At 42.6% G+C, this 27,633-nt stretch overlaps 1 long non-coding RNA gene across 1 annotated transcript; it reads right to left on the bottom strand.

Moving 5' to 3' along the window:
- Nucleotides 1-329: 329 nt before the first annotated feature.
- On the bottom strand, nucleotides 330-21,408 carry LOC136393855 (uncharacterized). The gene is made up of 4 exons (XR_010749143.1): nucleotides 20,985-21,408; nucleotides 7,231-7,358; nucleotides 558-656; nucleotides 330-407 (listed from the first exon to the last, which is right to left on the bottom strand). It is a non-coding gene; the product is annotated as an uncharacterized lncRNA (long non-coding RNA).
- Nucleotides 21,409-27,633: the final 6,225 nt, after the last annotated feature.

The following is a 27,633-nucleotide window of genomic DNA, read 5'->3' as shown; positions in this document are numbered from 1 at the left end:
CCTGAATCTCAGTGTCTCCCCTTGAGGACCCAGATATAAGGAATGGTGAAGGTTTTGTGAGCAAATGTCTATAGCAGCGGTTCTCAACCTGTGGGTCGCGACCCGCTGGTCTATAGGATACCGAGTAGGCAGAGCCTAGATCTACAGCAAGCTGCTTCGGGTCCTCTGGAGAAGAGCCAGGGGTAGAATTGCAGTGAGTAGGACAGAAAAACATGTGATCTGCTAGTAGCAAACATGCTAGCCCCAGCAGCATGAGGAAAGCAAGGAGGAGGTCCTGCCTGTGGCTTGGCTGGCACCCTGTGTAACAGACCTTGATTCCTGTATACTTACTTGGGCCTTAAATTTCAGTGGAAACTGGAGCATTTCTGCTTCAGGATGTTGAAATAAGGACTGCAGGAGGGTGGTTTCTGAAAGAGAATCTTGTTGTCAGCACTGCGTAGGGCTCGATCACGGGCACAAACACCCTCAGGAGAAGCCACACTCTCATTAGCAAGCTGAGACAAACCATGCTTCGGGAAAACTCACAAGACAAGGTATAGTGTGGAAGAAAAACACACCCAGAACTAGGAACTCGGCTTCCAGGTCCCCTAGCCACTGCTTGCTTTGTGACGCCGGATAGGTCATTCATCCTCAGGATTCACATTTCTGTAGAAGGACTAGACAAGGGGTTTCAAGGGTTTATTCCTGGCACATAAGAAGGTAAACTCCATGAAGACAGGGACTGTGTCTGTCTTGTTCACTGTGGATCACATATTGCCCTCTGTAAACCTGTATGCTCCCATGCTGGGCTAATTTGCATGGTGGAAGAAGAAAGCAGAACCTTTTGTGGGAGCTTTTTTTTCTCCCTCCCTCCCTCCCTCCCTATCTTATTTTCCTTCCTTTGGGTTTCCTCTTCTTTTGTTGTTTCTGTTGGCAAGATACATCCAATGACTGTTTTTTTTTTTAATGAAAAAAAGGACCTCGCACAGTGCCTGCCACATAGCAGTTATTCCAACCATTTGTCCAATGAATAAAATGGAAGATAAAGACAAAAGACAGTTTATTAGACTCTTAAAACTGAAAAATGAGCCCCGTCAATGAAATTAATCCCAGATGAAGAAACAAAAGTCTAGTGAGGAGGGAAAATGTGTTTGTGGTCACCCCAGCTAAGTAGAAACGGAGCTAGCCTCAAGTCCCAACACTGGGAGCTCAAAGGAGGGTAGGTCAGGACAGACTAGCCAGAAGGGAAGGAGCCACATCTTTCACTATTTAGAGGAAAACATCAGTGTATAAAAAAATCTGAACTAGTAAAATTTGGAGCAAGATGTAATGAGAAGAGCATGCAGTACTTGCTTCAAGTCCCATCTGTGCTACTTAACTGTGTGACCTTGAGCTAAACTACCTAATCTCTGAGTTCATTTCTTTCTCTAAAAAGCAGGGGAAATAATAGCATCTATTTTACAGAACTTTCATTAAAATAAAAATAAGTTAGATATGGTATGTGAGGAAAATATTTTGCAAGCTACAAAATATCATATAGAGCAGTGTTTTCAACTACTGGCCCACCAGAAATTCGGTGCCAGTGTAGAACAATCTTCATACAACATCAAGGTGGTTAAGTCTTCTGCGGACTGGCGGTTCAAAACCACAGATACAAAATGTTAGTCTGTTTGGCCATGATCCCTCCTGAGTAATTTCTCACTCACTAACTAATCAACATGGATTATTAATGATGATTGTTTTTTTTTTCAGCCAGTTGTCACTTTTAAACACAAATGGTAAGGACCTTGGTGGGTGGGTAAATTTTGATGGAGTAGAGCAGGAGAAAGACGTGGGCAGTTAGAGTCTACGGGAGTTGGTCCTGTGTAGTTAAGAGCAGATAAAACTAAGGCAGACAACACCACAGAGAGGGCCGACCCAGGAGCCAGAACACTGTGATTGGGAGGAGGACCTGTGAATCCTCCTGGTTGGTCTCATCTGTTAAGGAGAAGTAACATTACCTCTGCTAACTTGGAGGCAGGCTATTGTAATGTCATGTGAAATGGTAGATGTGAAGAATTTTTAAGAATTATCCATCACCATCTCTGCAAATGGGAGATTAACATTTCTTTAGAAGAATATGGACGAGGGAATAGGAGGAGTCACATGCCTAATAAACCTTGACTACCATTATGGATGGAACTGAGTCCACTCCCTTACCCCCTCCCAATTCTTAGAGTAAAGCATTAACCCCCACTGTGACTGTATTTGGAGATAGGGCCTTTAAAGAGGTAATTAAAGCTCAGTCTTCGAGGTATTGGTGCTCTGTGGTGTTGGAATCTTGTTGCGTGTTAGCCTGTGTGCACATGCACCAACATGGCAACAACTATGCCCAACAAGCAACCCAAAGCTATGGGGCCTACCCCACCCAGCCTGGGCAGGTTTACTATCAGCAGAGCAATCAGCCCTATGGACAGCAGAGGTATGGTGGCGACAGCCAGTCAGGGGAGGCTTTAGGCTATGGCTAGAGTACCTGTGGTTCCAATGGACAGACCCAGGACACAGGCTATGGTACTCAGTCAGCTCCCCAGGGGTATGGCTCAACTAGTGGGCTATGGTGATGGCCAGAGTTCTTAGTCGTCTTGTGGGGAAGGAGTCCTACCCTGCCTGTGGCCACCAGCCCGCTCCTAGCAGTTATAGCAGTAGATAACTAATACACAAGACCTGGTTAAAATTGCGCCCCTGAGTTTTCTTTTACCCACCCTGGCCCAGAGCAACTTCTGCCTCCTTTGAACTTGATGTAGTCCTGTTCTTCTCATTGGCCATTTTATACTTTAACAACATTAGTTACCTTCTGTCCTCTGTGTTACTGGTCCTTTCCAAGTAACTCAAGATCAAGAACTGCTTAAATTTCCTGTGCTCCTGTTCAGAAGTATTTGGCAAAGTAGAGAAAGAGGCTTTGAGAAGGTAGAATTTTGTGTCAGAGAAGGGCTTGTAGTTCATGTCTGGTGGCGGATTGAAGTGTAAGTTAGAACAGGGACCATAGCTTGGGAAGAGCTAATTTTTGGTCTCTATCAAAGTGAGGCGTGAGCGGCCAATACTAACTGGCTAGTCCTCCTTGTAAACTCCTTCTGGCGATTTCCTTCTTATTGTGAAGAGCTTAGCCTTTTGTTGGTAGTTGGGAGAGGCAACAGAGAAAAGGCCGTTCTGGGGCATGGGGGTCAATTCAGAGGAGGGAAGCCAATTGTTTTCTCAGGGCCCCCGTCTCACGTTTATTCTTTCCAGGGCCTCTGCCTCAGGACTGTGCTGAGGCCCATTTCCTACACATAGCACCATTTATTGAAAACACACACCACATATACACAAAAAACCAAATGCAAAGGAAAAAGGGGGGAAAGGGCTGCTGAAGACCAGAGTCACAAAAAGTTCAGTCTAAGAATAGACAAGAAACTCTGAGAGCCGCTTGGCTATGTGACCTCCTGCAGGGGCCTGGCAAGAAGCCCAACCCAGCTTTGTTTTCTCTACAGCTTTACAAAGAAAGAGCACTAGCTTGGGAGTTGGGAGATCTGGGTTCTAGGCCTGGCTCTGCCAGTGCTTTCTTCTGTGGCCTGGGCGAGGCCCTTCTTCTCCAGGCCTCCGTGTCCCATTTGTGAAATGGAAGGGTTGGACCGGACTCCAAGGCATTCCAACTCCGATATTGAGAAGAACACAAAGGAAAACAGAAAGAATGCTGGCTAGCCTGAGAATCAGGAGACCTGACTTCATTTCTCCATTGCTTCAAAAAATATTTCTTGAATACCTACTATGTATCAGGCTTGGTGCCAGAGATATGATGGTGAGTCAACAGACATGGTCTATGTTCTCATGGAATTTCCAACTACTGGGGGTGCAGGGGAGGAGAAGGAGATGCACTGTAATCAGTCACAGCAATGAGGGTATTATTAGTGCTAAGAAAAGCACAACAAAGGAAAGATCAACTGGGTTCTTGGTGACAGGGATAGTTACAACCTTTATCATCAACTTCAATGTTCTGTGATCCAATCAATAGGCATATCTCTCTGGAAGGCTCAGAGACACTTTGAAGAACTCACATCTCATACCACAGTCTTTTTTCAGCTCAATTAGTCCAACCAACCAACAGCCATCTACTGGGTTCCTATACAAGGAATCAACAACCCAATTCCTGTCTTCCTGGAGCTTACCCTAGTGTGCAGAATGAACTCATTAATTGACAGAGCTATAAAATGTCTCACACCATTTTCTAATTGTCTGCTTTATTATTTTAAAATTTTTATTGATTGATTGATTTTAGAGAGAGAGAGGAAAGGAGGGAGGGAGGGAGGGAGAGAGAAATATCACTTTATTGCATTCATTGATTGACCTTATATGTGCCCTGACCAGGGATCAAACCTACAACCTTGGCATAATGGAATGATGCTCTAACCAACTGAGCTACCTGGCCAGGGCACTAATTGTGTGCTTTAAATAATAATGTTTATAAGAGTTAAGAATCAAATAGGGATTGGAATGTGCTAAGCAGGGGTCTCCAAACTTTTTACACAGGGGGCCAGTTCACTGTCCCTCAGACTGTTGGAGGGCCAGACTATAAAAAAAATATGAACAAATCCCTGTGCACATTGCACATATCTTATTTTAAAGTAAAAAACCAAAACGGGAACAAATACAATATTTAAAATAAAGAACGAGTAAATTTAAATCAACAAACTGACCAGTATTTCAATGGGAACTATGCTCCTCTCACTGACCACCAATGAAAGAGGTGCCCCTTCTGGAAATGCGGTGGGGGCCGGATAAATGGCCTCAGGGGGCCGCATGCGGCCCGCCGGCCGTAGTTTGGGGACCCCTGTGCTAGGGTAATCAGAGACACTTTCTTGGAAGTCAAAATTTACATATGAGCTGGAGGTTTGTTGCATGGTTTCAGGTAAGCAGAAACTATGATATTGGGGTACAGTTGCCCCATTCCCCACTTCTATACATTATAGGTACATAGGACATACAGAGAGATCTAAAGGGGGATATTCCTAAACCCTTTTTTTGGCAGGAGGGAGTCAAACCCTACTTTTGTCAAGAAGCAAGAGACCTTTTCTGTGACTGACTCTGAATACTGTCCCTTGGAGTGGGAGGCTTGCTTCTGAAGGACTTCCTGACTTGGGGTGGACACCTCACCTTTGTGAGTCTGTTATCTGATAAAGGGCTTAGATGTATCCAACATCCCTCACAGCCCCCATATAGATGGCTAAAATCTGAAACTTTTAAAGAATTATTATTATTATATTATAAAACTTGTGGTTACTGCCATGGAGTATGAGCTATGGGATCTCAAACAATTTATTTATTTTCTTTTCTCTTTTCCTTTTTATTGAATTTATTGGGGTGACACTGGTTAACAAAATTATACAGGATTCAGGTGCACAATCCCACAACACATCATCTATACACTGTATTGAGCATTCACCCCCCAAGTCAAGTCTCCTTCTAAGACCATTCATCCCTCATATCCTCCTTCCCCACCCCCATCCTCCCGGCAACTACCACACTGCTGTCCGTGTCCATGAGTCTTTTTCTCTTTTTTCTCAATCCCTCCAGCACACCCCATTCAGCCACCCGACACCTCCTACAGCTGTCTTAGTTTTCTAAACCTGATTTACTTTCTTTTTTAGTTTTAGAATAAAAAGTAATACAGGCACATGATTTGAACAATCAGACATTACAAAATACTATATAAAATGGTTGTAGTTTCTGTTTGAGGGATAGAAAAGGTTGGAAATAGTAATGATGGTTGCACAACATTGTGGATGTAATTAATGCTATGATAGGTATGCTTAAAGATAGTTAAAATGGCAAATATCATGTTAAATATATTTTACCACAATTAAAAAAAAACCAATGTAATAAAGAACAAACCTAAATGGCACACTTTAAATGATGTATTATATGACTTGTATCTCAATAACATTGCTGGGACAGGGAGAGAGTACACACACAAAAAAGAGCACCTTTTCTATCCCCACCCAGAACCTCTGTCCTGCTTCTCAAGAGGCAACTATTTGTTTCTTGCCTCTCTTTCTAGAAATAGCTTAGGCATAAACTAGTATGTTTTAAAATCTATCATATATTTTTCTTTGAAGACAAATGGAAGAAGTGGTATTCTGATTGGGACTGAGTTATTTCACTTAATACTGTATCTCAGTTTGCTGCATATGAGCACATGAAAATCCACGCCATTGCTTTCTGCTCTTGTGTCACCTTCCACTGTGGGGACCTATCACAATTTGTTTAATGAATTCCCTAATTGATGAACATTCTGATTGTTCTTAGTCTTTTCCTATAGTGAACAGTGTTACAACAAACACCCTGGCACACGGGGCTTGAGGCCCAGGCACAAATATGTCACCTATAGGATAAACTCCCCATTCTGCCATTGCAGGATCAGAAGGCCGATGTGTATTAAATATTAACATTGCTAAATTGACTTATCTAGAGTCTATACCAATTTATACTCTTGCCAGGAATTCATTCATTAACATTTAAAAAATATTGGAGTGCCTACCACGTGCCAGGCACCATTCTAGGCCCAGAACACTCAGTAAATGAACAACCACCACCAACAACAAAAGCAAAATCCATTTCCTAATGGAGTTTACAGTCTTGTAGGGAAAAGAGGAAATAAAAAAAGTAAAACACATAGTATTTATTTAGCTATGGCTAAAATAAAACTGAGAAAGGAGCATTGGTCAGGGGTGGGGGTTGATGATTTAAATAGGGTGATTAGGGCATGAGAACACTAAGCTTCAGTTTCCTTATCTATAAAATAGGATAATAACAATACCTATCTCATAAGGCTATTGAAAGAATTCAGTTAAATTATATCTGGTACATAATAGTAAACATTTCAGAAATAACAGCTATTGTTACTATAAACAACCTTACAGCTGAGAAAACTGTGGCCTAGGGAGGGACAATTTGCCTAAGGTCCCAAGGAAAATTAGCGGTTGGGTAAGAACCGGAACCCAGGCCTCCTGCCCCTCCACACCGAGTGCTTCTGAATATAGCGGGGGACCAAAAGCGCTAAGAAGACGTCCTCACAGAGCTATTAATGGGCAACATGATTTTAAGTTGAAGAGCTCTCTGAGAATGTGATTTTCAGTATCAGCAAAAGGGGAGGGAAGATAGGGGAGTACATGCGGTACTTCTAGCAGAAGCAGGCCAACTTCACTGCAGCCGAAGGCTGAGCCTGCTGGGGTTACTCACAAGACGTTCAGATCCAGGATGCTGCTCTCCGCCAAAGGCAACAAGCTTTCTGGCGGCTGCTGGCCCATCTGCTCTGATGAGACTCTCCCAAACCCTGATCTCCCATTGGTTTCATTCCAAGGAATCTCCTGGAGAAAAGATAAGCAGTAGTTAAATCACAGCTGTAGAAATATGTTCCAGAGGGGCACTTGTATCTGTTTGGCTGTGTGAGATTTTCAAGTGAGCCAAGTTTGTGATGGTTGTCTCTCAACTCTCTCTGTGCCTTTTCCTCGCCCTGTGGTGCCTTCTCTCTCTGTCCACAACCAGGTACCCGCTGCCCTCCTGCACCTTCTACATTCACAGAGCCCTCTTCCTGCCTGGGTTTTAACCTTCCTTCACCCCCATCCTGTCTTCATTGACTGTCTCATTCCCTCCACTCACCCTAAGCTTTTCTTTAAAAGAAGATGCTCATCCTGGCGGAGTAGCTCAATTGGCTAGAGTGTCATCAGCTATGCCAAGGTTGTGGGTTCAATCCCCAGTCAAGGCAAATAGAAGAATCAACCAATGAATGCATAAATAAGCGGAATAACAAATCACTTTTCTCTCTCTTTCTCTGTTCCCTCTTCTCTCTCTCTTTCTCTCTCTCTCTCTTAAATTAATAATAATAAAAAATGGTTACTAGTTTAACAGAAAGTATGGAGCAGGATTCAGAGAAGTCAGTATTCTGGGCTTGACCTCTGTATGAGTGCTCGTATGAACTTGGGCAAGTCAATTACATTTTCTGGGCCTCAATTTCTTTATCTACAAAAATGTTGTATATCATCTCACATTTCAATATCATGGAGTAGATTATTCTGCAAAGGGCAGAGACCCCACTGATCTACCTAAAGACAGAAGAGTACACTGGAGAGTAGTGAGGCCAAGGGAAGCAATGTTCAGAGTGGAGGCACCAGAACCAACAAACTGCTTTTAGAAGGTGTGTTATAAAGTTCACTAACTGGCAGACGGCATCCGGTATCTAATTCTGGGTCAGCGATAAGGGAGTTTGCACTTGGACAAGAGGCCTAGGTTTTGAAGTCTATTCTTGTATGTTACATGAATTGTACCACATTAAAGACTTCAATTCAAGACCTTGCCTGTGGTGGCACCGTGGACAGAGCATCAACCTGGAACTCTGAGGTTGTGGGTTTGAAACTCTGGGCTTGCCTGGTCAAGCAATACTACAAGCAATCAACTAAAGTGAAGCAACTGTGAGTTGATACTTCTTGCTCTCCCACCCCCTCTCTGTAAAATCAATAAGTAAAATCTTTTTAAAAAAATTAAAATAAGGACTTCAATGCAGGGGAAATCCAGACCATCTTTGGACCACACCATATCTACCCTTGAAAGGAAACAAGAAGTAAAAAGAGCTTTGGCCTAGATGACCAACAGTTAGTTGAACATCATGGCTCAGGGCTAGCTGCAAGTTTCCCTGCAAGGCTTAGAAGAGGAAAAGCGAGAAACATTCAATCAATACAGGGATGCCCTGGCCAGATAACTCAGCTGGATTATGCATTGTCCCCAAACAGAGATTATCAGTTCTATCCCCGGTCAGGGCACATACAGAACAGATCGATTTTTCCGTCTCTCTCTCTCCCCCTTCCTCATTCACTAAAAATCAATAAATAAAAATTTATAAATAAATAAATAAATAAATAAGTAAGTAAGTAAAAGGGATCTTAAACTCAAATTTGGGAAAGTGATATATGCAGATTGTTAGAATGTGTGAATTTCCCACTTCTGTTGAAACTGTAACAGTCACTGCATCATTGTTCCTGTCTGGAAAAACAACCCAGACCCCTCGCTTTTCTCCTTTGATGTCCCGCAGTTGAGTTGATAACAAACTCTCCGGGCTGAACGGGTCCTGCAGCAGTGCTGGTGCAGCAGCAGCACGGGCAGACGCCTCTCGTACTGGGGTTGGTAAACAGAGCAAGCCTGCTCAGACCCTCTCCCTGCGGGGACACAGACGCGGTCAGACCTCCAGAGTCAAGCGCTGCAGCCGAGCAGGGAAGCACTGAAGGGGAAGGGTGGCACTGTTTTCACGGAATCTTCAGTGACTTTCCACTGAGCTGTGGGAAAATTTGACAGTTGACTGTGGCTGAATCATAACCCAGAGGTCCTGACCACTCAGATCTTTGAAAATTCCTTTCATTCCTTTCCCAAAAGGGGAACCTGGCAAACTAATTGGTTAATTCCATTTACCTCTGTTGCAAGTACATGTAGGTGCAGAATTGTGTGCTTTCTTCAGTGGCAAAGGGTGTCAGAATAACAGCATCCACAATCTGTAACTAGTATGTCTTATCTTTATCTAGTACTTACTGTTGTCGGGTCCTGTGTGTGTGTGTGCGTGTGTGTGTGTGTGTGAGTGTGTGTGTGAGACAGAGACAGAGAGAGGGACAGATAGGGACAGACAGACGGGAAGGGAGAGATGAGAAGCATTAATTCTTCGTTGCGGCACCCTAGTTGTTTATTGATTGCTTTCTCATATGTGCCTTGACCTGGGAGGGGGGGGTTACAGCAGACCGAGTGACCCCTTGCTCAAGCCAGCAACCTTGGGTCCAAGCAGATGAGCCCATGCTCAAGCTGGTGACCGCGGGGTTTCGAACCTGGGTCCTCCACATCCCAGTCCAATGCTCTATCCACTGCTCCACCGCCTGGTCAGGCTATCAGTTACTTTTTATAAAAGGTTTCATTTCCCTGCTGAATCTTCATAATCACCCAGTGGAGTAGTTACTATTAGTATCCCTAGTTTACAGATGAGGAAACTGAAATCCAGAGAAGCTAGCAACTTGCCCACAGTCACACAGCTTGGATACGAGGTGTTGAGATTTAACGTAAGCATTCTGACTCCAGAGTCTGTGCTCCTAACCACTCAGTTGCACCGGATCCAAACACCAGCACAAGCATTCTGAACTCAAAGGCTCTTCAGATACAGCAGATCAACCCCCAGACTTTGCAGCTGAGAAAACAGACCTAATTAATGAGCTAATGGGAACTACCAAGTGACTAAGCCAGAATCTGAGGCAGTTCTCTTCACTCCAGAGCTCAAGGCTCTCTCTGCTGTATCAGAAGGCCTCGGGTTCTCCGAATCATCTTAAGATCTGGAGTTCTTTGATACTTTTTCCTTTATTCCTTAGGAAATGGAACTTAAATTTATAGAAACATAAAAATACTTTCACATAGTTTTTCTGCAATATACTGATCTCCTATTCCTCCCACCCCTTTTTAAAGGCTTTTTTTTTTAACTTGGCTCCTTTATGATGTCTCCTTTTTTTAAATCCCAAGAAATGACAACAGTTTCAGGTAATTTATATATATATATAATATATATAATCTATAATATATATAATCTATAATATATAAAAGATTATATATATATATATAATCTTTTAACCAAATTTTACATCTTTTACCAAACCCTGCTATTCAGCTATGATTTCAAATTGTCAATCATCCAATTAGTGTTTTTAATCTCACCCTACCCTCCTCTGCCTCTCCCTCTTAGGAGATGACCAGCTAAGGCTTAGTGTATCCCCTCAGTTCCTGTGTGCAGGCCTCATTTTGCACAAGTTGTTCCTTGCATTTTGCCTTCTGTCATGGAGAGAGATCTGTATTTCTCCCTGAATAGTCTGTATACCGTGACTTAGGCCCCATTTCTTCTCACCCTCCTCTATATCTAAACCAACAAATTATAAAGAGGTTGGGAAAAGCTTGGAGACAGTAACATGTGGCAGAAAGAGTTTGATCTTTGCAGTTACACAAATCTTCACCCATCTGGGCAAATTAGTTAACCACGTTGAGTCAAGTGGATAGGATAGCCCACTTCAAGTTGGTGAGGAGAATGGAATGAAAAAACGTGTAAAAGGTTAGTAGATCACCTAGCACAGGGAACACTGCATTCTCTCTTCTGGCTCCTCCTCCTTTCTACAAAAGTGTTCAAAAGAGCCTCATTTTTTAAAAAAATTGATTGATTTTAGAGGGACAGAGAGAGGAAGGGAGAGAGAGAGAAACATTCATTTGTTGTTCCACTTAGTTGTACATTCATTGGTTGCTTCCTGTATGTGCCCTGACTGGGGATCAAACCCATAACCTTGGCATTTTAGGACAATGCTCCAACCAACTGAGCTAACTGGCCAAGGCCAAGAGCTTCAATTTTTAAAAAACCCTATCGAGGCCCTGGCTAGATGGTTCAATGGATAAAGTGCTGTCCTGGTGCTACGAGGTCACAGGTTCAACCTTGGTCAGAGCACGTACGAGAAGCAATCAATGAGTACACAACTAAATGGAACAACTAAGTAGAACAAGTTGATGCTTCTCTCTCTCTCTCTAACCCCCACCCTCTCTTGGAATCAATGGGGTAAAAAAAAAATCCTATCTTATCCTCAAACAATGAACTATTCTTTTTCCTTCCTGTCATTCCAAGCTTATTCAAAGTTATCTTCACTGTAGTTCCTTCCTTCTCCCAATTCAATTCATTCTGGCCACTGTATACTGACCCACTAGGGACCAGCTTAGCATGTTTCAGTACTCTCCTGAACTCTGAATTCAGTACACACTTGTGAATTGACCCCAAAGCAGCATTAGGCTGTCAGCACCCTGACCTTGGGCAACCTACTCATTTCTGCATCTCCTCTAACTTCTCTGAACATTTCTGTCTCAGTCGCTTTCTTCCTTTCCTCACCCTGTGTCCTGTCTCTGGGTGATTGTTTACTCTCACTGTTTGCTAAGATTTCAAACTCTTGCTCTCTCTAGTCCAAATTCCAATCTTTAGGCCCCAGACCTGAGTTCCCATCTGTTCACAGAGATTTCTTTGGAGGTTCCATGGGTACATAAATCTCCAAATTTGCCTTTCCCCCCCTTCATGTCTATTTCCTGAATGGTGTCACCATTAAACTAATGCTCAAGCAAGAAGCCTAAATCATCTTGAATATTCCTGTCTTCTGTAGTCCATATTCTGTATTTGAGCGGCCAAATCCCTTTGATTTTTATTTCCAAAGAATCTGCTGAATTTACTCTATTTCTAGCGCCTTGGTTCAGTCTCAGCTAATGCTGCAGACTGGAAGCTCTCACTTCCAGTCACTCACCCTGCCGATCAGATCCATGATTTATCTAATTAATAGATCTGAGTATATTCACTACCTGCTCTAAAATCTTAAATAGCAGTGACCATATGAAATCCTAATATTTATATCTCTAGCTCCTTATTAGAATGGAGGCACCTCTTATTAATTATTGTATTGCATTGCATACTCGGGTACATTGAACATGCATCGAAAAAGTTTATTAAATGAATGAATACAGGCATACCTCAGAGATATTGTGGGTTCAGTTCCAGATCAACACAGTAAAGCAAATGTCACAATAAGTGATCTCAAAAAGGCAGGTAAATGTCACAATAAAGTGACCCTGGCAGAGGGTCTTGCTTTTAATTTGTAAAAAAAAATCTGTGAAACAGAGTGCAGCACTCTAGAACAAGGTATGCCTGTACCAGCCTAGTAGAGAATATGAAAGAAATATAATATGGTCCTTGTCCTCTAGGAGCTTATATTTCTTTGGAGAGACAAAATGAACACAAGAAACTATTAAACCCCCAAATTGAAACACAAATTCTAAATGCCAGAGACGTTCAGGAAAGAGAGAGGTGAGTGTGAAGTGGAGCTGCTGGTGAAGACTTCCCAGAGGAGGAGAGACTAGGGAGGATCTTAAAGACTGGGCGGATTTTGTACGGGCATGGTGGTAGGGGCGGGATGCTCCAGGACAGAACTGGCACAGTAAAAAGTACAGTGTTTGTTGGACAAAAAGGAGCCTGGCCTTTTATGTTAGGGAACATGACTCTATCCTAGAGATAAGGTGGGCCAGAAGACAGAGGACCTCAAAAGTCAGGAAAAAGGGCGTTTGTCTAGAATAAGAAAGTGGTCACTTTTTTGAGTGTTCTAATAAACCAAAAACTGTCATATACAAAAGATATAATTATACAAAAACTACTTTTTGATATACACACATGCACACTCCTTTAATGCTATAATCCTTTGAGATAGATGCTATTATCCTTATTTTACAGATAAGTAAATCGAGGCACAGAACCATTAAATAACTGTGGCTCAGGGCCACACAGCTTTGTGCAAGGTCCTGTACTAAGCACTACCAATACAGATAAATAAAACAGTTTATGCTTTCAAAGATCTCAAAAAGGCAGGTACACAAGTGACCCCCCCCCCTTATAAACAGTTACTTCTAAATCAGTGCATTACGTATTGTAACAAAAATACACACAAGATGAAAGTATCCTTTCAGGAAAATTAAAAGTATTAATTTAAAAGTTTCCATTGGAAGACAGAAACACTAAAATGAGAGAAATTAGCTTAAGCTAATACAGTAGTCCAGGCAAGACCCAGTGAGGAAGGCAATGATGGATGTTGCAGTCAGACCAGAAAAGAATCAGAATGCATTTCTAAAGCAGAAATGATAGTAACAGGTTTTTTTATTTTTGTTTTCGTTTCTTTTAGTGAAAGACAGAAACAGAGAGACAGAGAGAGGGACAGACAGACAGGAAGGGAGAGAGATGAGAAGCATCAATCTGAAGATAGACTGAGTTAAGGACAAAGTAGGGCTGCTCTGTTCTGGGAGAATGTAATAGGCCTTACCATAATAAGATTTAGAAATGAGACTTTTAAAATTGTTAGTACCCAGGCCTGAGTTGTATATAAAGAAAGAATTTTTAAATATTTTCATTAACTCTGTGGCAGCAGCATGACCTCTATGTATTGTCTATGGTTTTATTTGCTCCTCATGCTCTGTAGTCTCTATTAACAATTCTGCTTTGCATCATCCTCTCCGCAGGAATGAGGTGTGATTATAACGAAACAAAGCTGAAGTTTAAACATACAAGAACTTATCTAACCAACACTGATTCCAAAAGTGCTGCTTTTGCTCAATGCTTTTCTGAAACTCCTCTGTTGGAATTGCTCTTGGGGTTGATTTATAATCCAGACTTTATGGTCACACTTTGTTAACATCTCTAACTGATCACCCATTAACTTATCTCTGAGTTAACTTTGCTTGTTTTTTCAAAAACTAAATCTACCCTCAAAAAAATAAAATAAAATAAAATAAGCCCACTAGCTTTCTTAAGCACAACACTAAGATTATTGCAGAGGTTGGGCCACAGACTCTGTAAGCAACTTAGAGAGAGGCTTTCCAAATATTCTGAGTGGCAACACCACTGGGGGGAAGGGGTGCCCCTACCCAGAGTGGGGCAGTACACTGCTAATTGTTTCACAGACCGGCTTTCCATTTAATCCTTGGAGCAGCCATCGAAACAAGAACTTCAAGAACTGCATTATCGGCCGGTTGGCTCAGCGGTAGAGCGTCGGCCTGGTGTGCGGGGGACCGGATTCGATTCCCGGCCAGGGCACATAGGAGAAGCGCCCATTTGCTTCTCCACCCCCCCCCCCACCCCCGCTTCCTCTCTGTCTCTCTCTTCCCCTCCTGCAGCCAAGGCTCCATTGGAGCAAAGATGGCCCGGGCGCTGGGGATGGCTCCTTGGCCTCTGCCCCAGGCGCTAGAGTGGCTCTGGTGGCGGCAGAGCCACCCCCCCCCCCAGGGGCAGAGCATCGCCCCCTGGTGGGCAGAGCATCGCCCCTGGTGGGCGTGCCGGGTGGATCCCAGTCGGGCGCATGCGGGAGTCCATCTGACTGTCTCTCCCCGTTTCCAGCTTCAGAAAAATACAAAAAAAAAAAAAAAAAAAAAAGAACTGCATTATCATCTCATGTGAAAGGAGAAAGGAGGTCCAGAAAAGTGAAATAACTTGTTCAGGGTTATAAAACTAACATGCAGCAGGGTGAGACTTTAAAACCTTCTGATTTTACTACTCTATCATGGTGCTTCTGATAAAATAAGAACACTCTTCCCAAAGGATAAGAAAGTTACTAAATGGGATCGTTACTATGGCCATAGCTTTAATACTCCTTCATTTTCATTTGTTTTTCCACCACTTTCTGTATTGATTAAGTCAGGAAAATATTGAAGAAAAGATGAACAACCAGCCATGAAATTTTGTCACAGATTTCAAATTAAGTTCTACCTTGTAGAAATATAGAATGTTAGAAGTAAAAATGTCTTTAAGTCATCAGGTCTGACTCCCTCTGATTATAATATTATTAAATGGTTTAAGTATGTTATACTCCAGATCAAAAAGCAAATAGTATTTTCTTCTCCTTATGTAAGGGGTTCAACCGAAGGCTACTGTGTACTTACCATCAGGGGCTGTATTCATCACTCTCAGTTAAATACAGACAGTAAATTTTACTTATTCCTCCTTTAAATTCTCCTCATTCACCACTGGAACACCATACAGCTTTATATATAGAAGACGTTTATATTATCTTAAACTGGGTTGGAAGCCTGCAGGCTTGAATTATTTAAGGAAAAAAACATTTCCACTTGTCCTGCCAAATGCGTTGATCAATGCTAGCTTAAGTGATGTAATCATCCCCTCTCATTTTGTAAGATCTACTCTCTCTTTTCAAGTGACTAAGCAGTATGCAATCTTCCTTCCTTTAATTGGATGATTTTCAGGCTTGTCTTATCCTTCCGGTTTTCACAACTTCACACAATCACTTTCTCTTGGGAATACAGCAAAGGGTTTCATGGCTAGAGTCATTCTTTAGCATACATGTCTCTAGACCTCTCTAGATATCTTCATATGCTGGTGCAGTGCAACACTTTATCTACTGTTCCAGACAGACTGGCTACCCAGCAGTGACCACTTTTTTCTGCTTGCTGTCTTGCTTTTTCCTTCTTCTTGGATTGACCTTCCTGTGTCCTTCATACATCCTTCTAGCTCAGAAGTTTGTTCTATCACCTCTGGACTTTTGGTAATGTTGTCACCTAATAAAAACACAGCTACTGTTTATTAAGCACTTAACATGTGCTGTGTCTGCAGCCTTATATAATACAAACTATCCAGCTGTCCCTTACCCCTTCATAACACATCTCCTCTCTCCCCTATAAAGTCTGTCACTTATAGGTCTCGTACAGTGCTTGACCCACAGCAAGTGCTCAAAAAATAGGAGCCATTATTATTATGATTATGAGAACAAGCACCATATGACTTGATCATATTTGATCATAGTGCCTGGCCCTGTATCTAACACATCCAACACATCTTTATGAAACTAACCAATGAAGAGAACAAATGTTCGATGGCTATAAGATCCTCTGAGGAAAGCTGTGCAGCCTTCCATGGACTAATGAAACCAACTCTTCAGTCTGCACAGGAAAAGTACCCAGTTAACAGAGATGAGGCTGGGAGCCCTGAAACAGCCTTAAAGTCCAGCAGGCCATGTGGCACCAGGTTCAGGAAGGTTTTGTTGTCTAGTGGCTGCAGAGGCTGAGATGGGAGACAGCCTTCTGTAGATTGCTCCAAGCAAAGGCCTATCTCAGTTTGACTCCCTAAGAGCAGCCTGCATAGTCAGACCAACCCCTTGTTCAGGAGGAAACTTGGGATTATAAGAAAGGCTCCTGATGAAGAAGGGGTATAATTCTTAGAGAACTGAAGCCTACACCTGCAGTACCCACAAAGACCCAAAGGTAAGGTTCTGGGGCCTTGGGATTTAGCAGTGGCAGTCCAAGAAGTAATCTGTGTTAGAGTCTGGGAATAGCTAGCAGGGCCCAGCAAAAAGAGTGAGACTCAAATCCAAATTCAAGTCCTTGGTAGTGCTATGTTTAAAGGGGGCGGATTTTGAGATGCGTTTTCTAGAGATGGTACAGTACGGGACACAATTGGTTTGGCCTGGCTTAAGTATTTAATTCTTTCTATACACTTGCTTCACCCTTCCGCTGTTACAGCTGTGTACCTGCTCTATCTCTTCATCCCTATATGGTTATTCCTCCCCCCCGCCCCCACTGAGCCCCAGACACAACCATTTCTAAGTTGAAATTACTTTTTACGACTATGAGATGGTTGTTTCATCCTCTGATTCTGGGACCAGAACTCCTGTCACCACTCACCATTAGGTCCCAGAATCTAAGTCCACATACACTAGCAATGAAAGTGGCCCTTTTCCTTGAAAACAAACCAAACAAATACACTACTACTATTAATAATAATGAAATCTTTCTACCACTTGGTTTTTCAGTAAGATTATACTTCTCGACTTTCATTCCTTTATATTCTAAACTGCTCGTCTTATATTATTTTATGATCTGTTTGTGGTTCGTTGGACTTAATATCCCTGTTTTTTTGGTTCCTGTTAAAGCAATATACTGGTTCAACTACCCATCTGATGACTGATTTTCTTCTACAACACTCCCACCAAGTGGTCATTTGGGCAGTACTTGAACACCCAGATTGACTGGGAACTCACCGCCTGCAGAGGCAGTCTATTCATCTTTGGATCACCTGTGGGAAATAACTGTTTCGGGCTAAAACATGCCTGAGTTTCTATCCACTGACTCCAGCTTCTCTCTCATGATCCCTTCAGATATCCAAATAAAGTGAAACTATCCTTCCTAAGTTTATATGCTTTCTTTTGCTGGATAAATATTGTCAATGCTTTCAACCATTTGTTATTGTTATTAAATGTTCTCACCAAATCATCTCTTTTTATTTTTCTGGATGTATTTACTGGATCTGTATGCCTCCTATCCAGCCCAGAGCTAGATACATTCCAGGTGTTCTCTGGTCAGCATAGAACAGAGTAGGGTAGTCACCTCGCTTTTGTTCTGGACACTATGCCTCTCATAATGCAACCAAAAGACTGTATCAATTTTTTTTGACAGTCAACTCACTGTTGACTAATACTGAGCTTATAGATAACTGAATACCCCTAAATGTCTCGTATTGTTGCTAATATTGACATAATTGTTTTAGGAGGAGAAGAAAGAGATAGTGAAAAATGTTTATTTGCCACATAGATACTTCATGAAACTTGGGTCCCAAAAATTTAACCTGAGATTTTGCACTCTTTATTTACACTTATTTTTTAATTGAATGTATTGGGGTGACACTGGTTAGCATAATTATACAGATTTCAGGTGCCCAATTCTACAACACATTTCTGTACAGCATATTGTGTGTTTACTCCCCAAGTCAAGCCTTTGTCCGTCACCATTTATTTATCCCTCCTAGGGATTTTGCATTCTTAACGATACTTAACAAATATCTAATTATTTCTACACATTTAGGCTGTGTACAGCTGTGTACCTGCTGGGTCTCTTAAACCCCATAGTTATTTTTTTAGTTTCCTAGCCCAAATGATTAGACAAACTAGTGATGGGTCATGGACTAGATTTCAGCTTAGGCTAGTGTCAACCAATAGTTGTTGGTGCCAATTCAACACCAACAGGGATCCCCAATTTGGAGTGTGTTGAAGGAAATTTTATTTGGTACAAATAGCTCAACACTGTTGTGGAACAGCTCCACAGTGCTATAACTTGGCTGTGAAACAGGGTCAGGCAGCCCTGGGGCCAGGTTCCTCTCAGGTAGGCAGCTCCATTTGGTGATGCTTGGTAATGGTCTGATCTGCTCAGCTCTACTCTGCTCCACTCTAATCCAGCCACAGAAACAAGTCTTCAGTGGAAAATGCACTCCCATAGTCAGAGGAGAGCTGGCTTGTGTAGATAGATGGAAGTCCTGGGCCCTAGTATCAGACTGGTCTATCCTATGCAAATGAGGATGCTAAATCTTCACAGTTTGATTTGTCCAAAGGCACTGTCCTGAGTGGTCAGAATAGAGCTAGTCTGGTTGATCAGCTCTGATTGGAGAAGGAAAGCCTCAGTCCTATAGGTTTAAATAGGACTTCAGGAAGCCTTTATAAGGGCTAGCCTGCAGGGCAAAAACACAGTGCATACAGGCAGTTTGCACTGAGGTTTCTCCTGGAAGTGCAGTTTGTGTGAGAGGTCCCTGTGCAGAAATGGCTGCTAGACCCTGCTTATTTATTTATTTATTTTTACAGTTTGATCCCAGTTAGCCACCAGGAGCCCTTCTTAGTAGGTGTCCTTTTTAAAAAAAAATTTCTTCTCAGAGTTCACACTAATCAGGTTTGCTTTATTTCATGGCCTGGGACTACAGCCTTTTTCAAAATTACTCATCTTTCAAATGCATGCTATTTATCACCGGAAGAACTGGTAGGAAGAATATAAATGATTCAATGCAAAGCATTATTACCACTACAGAAATACCTCAAAGCTAAGTATTCAGTACATTAAGGATGGTATATTTATCATTTCCCATGGGAATATTATATTGAACCACCTTTTCCTCGATTAAAAGTAACATCTTATAGACATAAAGGTAACGCTGTATAGATTTTTCTAAGCTATTTTTAATTTTTTCCCCATTGATTTGAGAGAGAGAGAGTAAGAGAGAGAGAGGAAAGGAGAGAAGGGAGAGAGAGAGAAGCATCAACTTGCTCCACTTAGTGTTCCATTTAGCTGTGCACTCATTGGTTGCTTCTCATATGTGCCCTGACTAAGGATTGAACTTGTGACTTCAGTGCACCCAGACAACACTTATCTACTGAGCCACCTGGACAGGGTCTAAAATATTTTAACTTAGCTTATTTTGTTCTTTCAAATCAAAGAAAGTGGTTATATTATCCTTATTTATAGATGAAGAAACTGAGACTCAGAAAGTTCATGACTTGTCTATGGTCACATGGCTAAAAAGGAGTAGAACCAGCGCTGAACCTCGAGTCCTTCATTTCTAGTCCAGTGCAGTTCCCACTGACCCTGCGTGGCTCAGGTCTGGCCTTAAGGCACTAATATCCAAAGAGTTCTCCTCTAGTTGTTAGGCAATATGTGCTCTACTTGCCCTTCCATCCAGATTTTTAAAAAAGGATCTCAGTGAAAATAGTTGTTATAACACTTAAAAGATGTCAAACTCTAGAAATCATAAAATCATAGAATTCATGAGACTTAGGCCAATACCTTTAACTTTATTTATTTTTATAGGTTTTTAAAAAAGATTTTATTCATTCATTTGACAGAGGAGAGAGAGAGAGAGAGAGAGAGAGAGAGAAGAGAGACACAAAGGGGAGGAGCAGGAAGCATCAACTCCCATACGTGCCTTGACTGGGTAAGCCCAGGGTTTCGAACCTGAGCCCTCACCTTTCCAGGTCAAGGCTTTATCCACTGTGCCACCACAGGTCAGGCCAATACCTTTAACTTTAGAGATTAGAAAGTAGTATCAAGTAGAGCTCAAGCTCCAATGACCTAATAGCAAAACTGGCATTAGAACCTATTTATATACCCAATTCAATGTTTTTCTATCACACTATACTGTTTCTAGAAATACAAATAGGCAGCTATTACCTATAGTTAGGACATTTCTGAAAATGGGGTCTGATATGTTTATCTATAACTCAAGAATGTTACAGCCATAGATCCCACCAAACTTCTAATCCATAGGAATATGGGCCAGGAAGCTAATCAGAGAAGCATGAACTATGACATTCCGAACCAGCAACTTCCAAATAAACAAGGCTGTGTTATATGCAGTAGCCCCTGATGGTAAACTCCTTCCACCAGTATAAACCATTATTGGAGTCACTCAAGAAGTGGGACTACCTGTGTCCTAGATCAGTGATTTTCAACCTTTTTTGAGCCACGGCACATTTTTTACATTTACAAAATCCTGGGGCACACCACCTACCAAAATGACACAAAATGACACTAACACAGTACATATTATACATATAGTTAATAATATAGTTTCTAAATGTATTTATACTCACTTAGTGTGAAACCTGGGCCTGTTTCGATGAACACAAAAGGGATATCCTGGCAGGAATGGTAGAAAGACACACACAAAGCTCTTCCTCAACAGTTCTCAGTCTCTCTCTGTTTTTAGTTTTTATCGCAGTCAAGCTTGAGAAGCTCAGCTCACATAGATATGTGGTTGAAAATGGGAGCAATGTCAAAATAGCTTTGTTGGCCAGAATGGGGAACTCCTTGGCAACAGATAACCAAAAACTGCCCAAAGGAAGATCAGCAAACTTTAGCTTTAAACCACGATCTTGTTTCAGTTCAATGAGTTCCTCTTGCTCCTTCAAAGTCATGTCCTTTCCAGCAACGGATACTGAGCTGTATAGATCCCTAACCCAGTCAAGGCATTCTGTGAAGGCTGAAGAGAAATAAAATGACAACATCTTCTCAAGAGTTTTCAAATGTCTGCCAATTACTTCACACATTGCAGCAGTGTTGCCATCATGCTGTTTCTCGGTGAGCGGGAACATCTCAAGGTTGCCACGCTGCACATGTTGTTGCCAGAGCTACACCTTTAAACGGAATCTGTTCATTTTATCAGTGCTTGTAAGCAGGTTTTCATTTCCGCCTTGCATCCGTGTGTTCAGTTCAGTTAATGAAATATATAAGCCAGGTATGCCAGCTTTGCACACCACTCATCACTTGCAAGCAGCTTTGAGTAATCGGACCTCTCGTTTGTCAGAAATACTTTAAGTTCCTCTCGCAACTCATACACACGGGCCAGCACTTTGCCATGTGACAGCCACTGGATCTCCGTGTGGAGCAATAAGATTTTATGTTCCGCTCCCATTTCTTTACACAAAGACGCAAATAAGCAATATCTCAAAGGTCGCGTCTTCACAAAGTTCACTATGCTCACAACATCATCCAACACAGGAGCTAGATCTGCTGGTAAGGTCTTTGCAATGAGGGCCTCACGGTGCAAAAAACAGTGCGTAACAATAACATCTGGGTTTCTTTCTTTGACCCTACTTACGAAGCCTTTGATGCGCCCAAACATGGCTGCGGCTCCATCAGTGCAGACACCTGTGCAGTTTTCCCATGTAAGCCCACTTTTATCAAGATATTCCGAGGTGACCCGAAATATTTCCTCTCCTGTTGATTTTTCTGGCAGTGCCTTGCAAAATAGGAAGTTTTCTCTAATGGCTTCCCCATCCACAAAACACACGTTGGCCAAGAGCTGACAATGTCCACTAATATCCGTCGACTCATCAAGTTGCAAGGCAAATTTCTTACTGATGCGCACCTTTTCCAAAACAACAGTTTCAATGTCCGCAGATATGTCATCAATACGTCTGGCAATTGTGTTATCTGAGAGAGGCACTTTAGGTATCTCTTTGGCCGCAGTAGGGTCAAGCATCTCATTTACAATGGCTTTATAAGCTGGCAGTATTAATGTTTCTGCCACAGTGTGGGACTTTTTTTGATTTAGCTACGAGTTCAGCAACAAGGTAGCTAGCTTTGAGGGCTCTCTCGTTTACCTTTGTGGTTTTTCTCAAAAGAGTTGCCCGTTTCTCATTGTTTGTACATAAGTGGGCCATAGTTTGGGGACCCATGTTTAATTTCCCCATGGCACACCTGACCATGTCTCATGGCACACTAGTGTGCCGCGGCACACTGGTTGAAAAACACTGTCCTAGATGACCAGGATACAAATAGAACTTACTAAAAGAAGATAGTTATGAATCTGCCATAGCCAAAGATGGTCTTTTAAAAGAGCAAGCTAAATAAGCAGCTACTGAGATAATGTGTAAAAAGGATCTGGTAAGTGATTATATAAACACTTATAAATACTAATATAGTGTTCAATCTGGTTCAACAATAATTTATTGAGCACCAGTTATAGACAAATGCTGTAGATTTGAAGATATGCCATACTTCTATCCTTAAGAAACTTAAGAGATTAGCCTGACCAGGTGGTGGCGCAGTGGATAGAGCATTGGATTGGGATGCAGAGGACCCGGATTCGAGACCCCGAGGTCACCAGCTTGAGTGCGGGCTCATCTGGTTTGAGGAAAGGCCCACCAGCTTGAACCCACGGTCACTGGCTCCAGCAGGGGGTTACTCGGTCTGCTGAAGGCCCGCAGTCAAGGCACATATGAGAAAGCAATCAATGAACAACTAAGGTGTTACAACGCGCAATGAAAAACTAATGATTGATGTTTCTCATCTCTTTCTGTTCCTGTCTGTCTGTCCCTGCCCATCCCTCTCTCTGACTCACTCTCTGTCTCTGTAAAAAATAAATAAATAAATAAAAAGAAACTTAAGAGATTCAACATTAAGTCAATACAGAAGTGTGAACTTAAGCAAGCCTGAAGGAGCCAGGAAAGGTTTTATTGAAAAGGAGACACTTGAATCAAATCTTAAGGTTTGGGCCTGACCAGGCAGTGGCACAGTGGATAGAGCGTCGGACTGGGACACAGAGGACCCAGGTTCGAGACCCCAAGGTCGCCAGCTTGAGCACGGGCTCATCTGGTTTGAGCAAAGCTCACCAGCTTGGACCCAAGGTCGCTGGCTTGAGCAAGGGGTTACTCGGTCTGCTGAAGGCCCACGGTCAAGGCACATATGAGAAAGCAGTCAATGAACAACTAAGGTGTCGCAACGAAAAACTGATGATTGATGCTTCTCATCTCTCTCCATTCCTGTCTGTCCTTGTCTATCCCTCTCTCTCTCTCTCTCTCTGTCTGTGTAAAAACAAAAACAAACAAAAAAAAAACCCAAACACAAAAAACTTAAGGTTTGGGTAAGATTTATTAAGTGAAGAAAAAGCTGAGCAAAGACAAAGGCATTAACTGGTGTGAAGTGTGTGTGCAACTTGAAGCAATGTGACAATGCTGGAGTTCAAAGTATAAGGCAGAGAAGAGTAATACCATGATATGAGGCCAAATCTAAGGGCCTTATACCATGACAATCTGAGAGTGTCATGAACAGATCATCCTGGGAACCAAGACCAAGGAGGAATTTGAAATTGGGAGGCAAGAAGACTGATTATGAGTTGGTTAAAGTAATCTAGAAGATAATGAGAGCTTTTACAAGGAATGTATAAGTAGCAATAGGAATGTATAAGATGAATCAGATAAGCCATATTCCAGGGGGAAAATGAGGCTATTGAATGCTGTTCCCTGCAGGGTGGGGTCTTCTGATTTAAATATTTCTATCAGGGCCTCTCCTCATGCCTGGCACTTTGACCATCAGAAGTTCCTTCTGTAGGATCTTTAAGAGCTCCCTACTGGCCCTGGCCAGTTGGTTCAGTGGTAGAGTGTTGGCCTGGTATGTGGATGTCCTGGGTTCAATTCCCGGTCAGGGCACACAGGAGAAGAGACCATCTGCTTCTCCACCCCTCCCCTTCCTCTCTCTCTTTCTCTCTCTCTCTTCCCATCCCATAGCCATGGCTCAATTGGCTTGAATGCATCGCCTCTGTAGAGCCTCCACTTCAGGTGCTAAAAATAGCTTGGTTACAAGCATGGCCCCAGATGGGGAGAGCATCAGCCCCAGATGGGGGTTGCCAGGTGGGTCCCAGTTGGAGCACATGTGGGGATCTGTCTATCTCCCCTCCTCTCACTTGGAAAAGAAGGGGGGAGAGTTCCCTATTAAAATGGGGTCGATTGGTGCATTTTAATGTTGTTCAGCTAACATTAAGTGGATTATTAAAAAAAAAAAAGATAGATTGTGAAAGTTTACTGGGAATAGAGACCTTACAGGGAGGAGCAGGGCTAGTCATGAGGGCAAAGCAAGGGACCCAAAGCAAAAACAAGGGACAAAATGTTCAAGCTGTTAAGAGACAAAGAAACTTCATATGCTACCATTTTGGCTGGGCTGGTCCTGCTCTGCTACGATAAACATCTTCAGTCAGCTTGAGTGCATTATTCCCAAGCTCTTCCATGTGAGACTTTTAAGTATGCATAAGGATAATAATAATAATAATAATAACTATAAAATAAACACTAGCAAAGCAAGAACTATGACTTCTGAGCTAAGAAATCCTATGTAGAAACAAGTAGTTAACCCAGAAACTGGGCCTTTAGAAAGTTATTTTGAAATTGGGTCATCTCAGATCTTTTCCCCCTTGACTGTATTTTCATTTCCAGTAAGTGTCATGCTTAACTTGGAAATATGACAAATACTAAGAACCTTTACCCCATAGTTCACAGTATTATTGGGAGGATTAGATGGAGCAAAAAGAGGCAAAAACTTTTGTGTACTTTAAAATGCTAAATGAGGGCATTACAGTCCCTCTGGCTCACAGGATAAAAAAGGACAGGTGGGATCTTCTAGTTACAGCCCCTACAATCATTGTTCACCAATGATGATCATAAAATTTTAGACCTTCAGCCTGACTGGTGGTGGCACAGTGGATAGAGCATAGATCAGGGATAATGAAGTCCCAGGTTCAAAACCCTAAGGTCGCTAGCTTGAGCCCAGGCTCACCAACTTGAGCGTGGGGTCGCTGGCTTGAGCCCAAGGTCACTGGCTCAGATGGGCACCCTCTCCCTCCCGTCAAGACACATATGAGAAGCAATCAGTGAACAACTAAAGTGCCACAACTACAAGTTGACGGTTCTCATCTCTCTCCTTTCCTGTCTCTCTCCCTCTATCAAAAAAAACCCCAAAAACCTAGATCTTCAAATGTTGATGAGTAGAACCCACAGTACAGGGGTCGGGAAACTTTTTGGCTGAGAGAGCCATGAACGCCACATATTTTAAAATGTAATTCTGTGAGAGCCATACAACGACCCGTGTATGTTATGCATTATCCAATAAAAATTTGGTGTTGTCCCGGAGGACAGCTGTGATTGGCTCCAGCCACCTGCAACCATGAACATGAGCAGTAGGAAATGAATGGATTGTAATACATGAGAATGTCTTATATTTTTAACATTATATTTTTTATTAAAGATTTGTTTATGCCTGACCGGGCGGTGGCGCAGTGGATAGAGCATCAGACTGGGATACGGAAGACCCAGGTTCGAGACCCCGAGGTCACCAGCTTGAGCGCGGGCTCATCTGGTTTGAGCAAAAGCTCACCAGCTTGAGCCCAAGGTCGCTGGCTCGAGCAAGGGGTTACTCGGTCTGCTGAAGGCCCACGGTCAAGGCACATATGAGAAAGCTATCAATGAACAACTAAGGTGTTGCAACGCGCAACGAAAATGATGGATGCTTCTCATCTCTCTGTTCCTGTCTGTCCCTGTCTATCCCTCTCTCTGACTCTCTCTCTCTCTGTAAAAAAAAAAAGAAGAAGAAGAAGATTTGTCTGCGAGCCAGATGCAACCATCAAAAGAGCCACATCTGGCTCGCGAGCCATAGGTTCCCGACCCCTGCCACAGTACCTTAAATACCTTCCCTAAGGATTAAAATTAATGCCCATTGTGAATTTAACAGTAACACCTAACAATAGATACTAATACATTTTTAACAAATGCGCTCTTTCTATAAAACCAGCCTCTATAATGAAATTCTTTTGTTACAGATAAACATGGAAATAGAGGAATTTATATATGACTAGATTATTAGAATCATATTTTATTAGAATGAGGAAAGGCTAGATCATCTCTAATGACTGTCTTCCTATCTTCCTCCCCTCCTCTGCCTTTCTTATAACAGGATAACAAGTAATGGTAGAATCCAGACTAACCTGCAGATTTCCTGATTCCTGGTCTAAGACTCTCTTTAATAAAATAAATTTCAATAAAATATTTCAAACAAAGGAAAGTAAAATAACAAAAATGCAGAGTTTTAAATGTCGATATCAGCCTGACCAGGCGGTGGAGCAGTGGATAGAGCGGCGGACTGGGATGCAGAGGACCCAGGTTCAAGACCCCGAGGTCGCCAGCTTGAGCATGGGCTCATCTGGCTTGAGCAAAAAGCCCACCAGCTTGGACCCAAGGTCGCTGACTCAAGCAAGGGGTTACTCGGTCTGCTGCAGCCCCACGGTCAAAGCACATATGAGAAAGCAATCAATGAACAACTAAGGTGTCGCAACGAAAAACTGATGATTGATGCTTCTCATCTCTCCCTGTTCCTATCTGTCTGTCCCTATTTATCCCTCTCTCTGACTCTCTCTCTGTTTCTGTAAAAAAAAAAAAAAAAAAAAAAAAAGTTGATATCATATGCTTAGACTCTTTTTTTTTGTATTTTTCTGAAGCTGGAAACGGGGAGAGACAGTCAGACTCCCGCATGCGTCCGACCGGGATCCACCCGGCACGCCCACCAGGGGGCGACGCTCTGCCCACCAGGGGGTGATGCTCTGCCCCTCCGGGGTGTCGCTCTGTTGCGACCAGAGCCACTCTAGCGCCTGGGGCAGAGGCCAAGGAGCCATCCCCAGCGCCCGGGCCATCTTTGCTCCAATGGAGCCTCGGCTGCGGGAGGGGAAGAGAGAGAGAGAGAGAGGAAGGAGAGGGGGAGGGGTGGAGAAGCAGATGGGCGCTTCTCCTGTGTGCCCTGGCCGGGAATCGAACCCGGGACTTCTGCATGCCAGGCCGACGCTCTACCACTGAGCCAACCGGCCAGGGCTGCTTAGACTTTTTTTAAAAAGAAAACATTATATATCAGTACGTGATTCCCATTCCTCTGTCCCATTTCCCTACCACCTTCTACAACCACCATATTGAGGTTGTGGTG

This window comes from Saccopteryx leptura, chromosome 2, assembly GCF_036850995.1.
Source record: "Saccopteryx leptura isolate mSacLep1 chromosome 2, mSacLep1_pri_phased_curated, whole genome shotgun sequence".
In the NCBI taxonomy this organism is placed as follows: Eukaryota; Metazoa; Chordata; class Mammalia; order Chiroptera; family Emballonuridae; genus Saccopteryx; species Saccopteryx leptura.
This window is presented reverse-complemented; position numbering and strand designations above follow the sequence as displayed.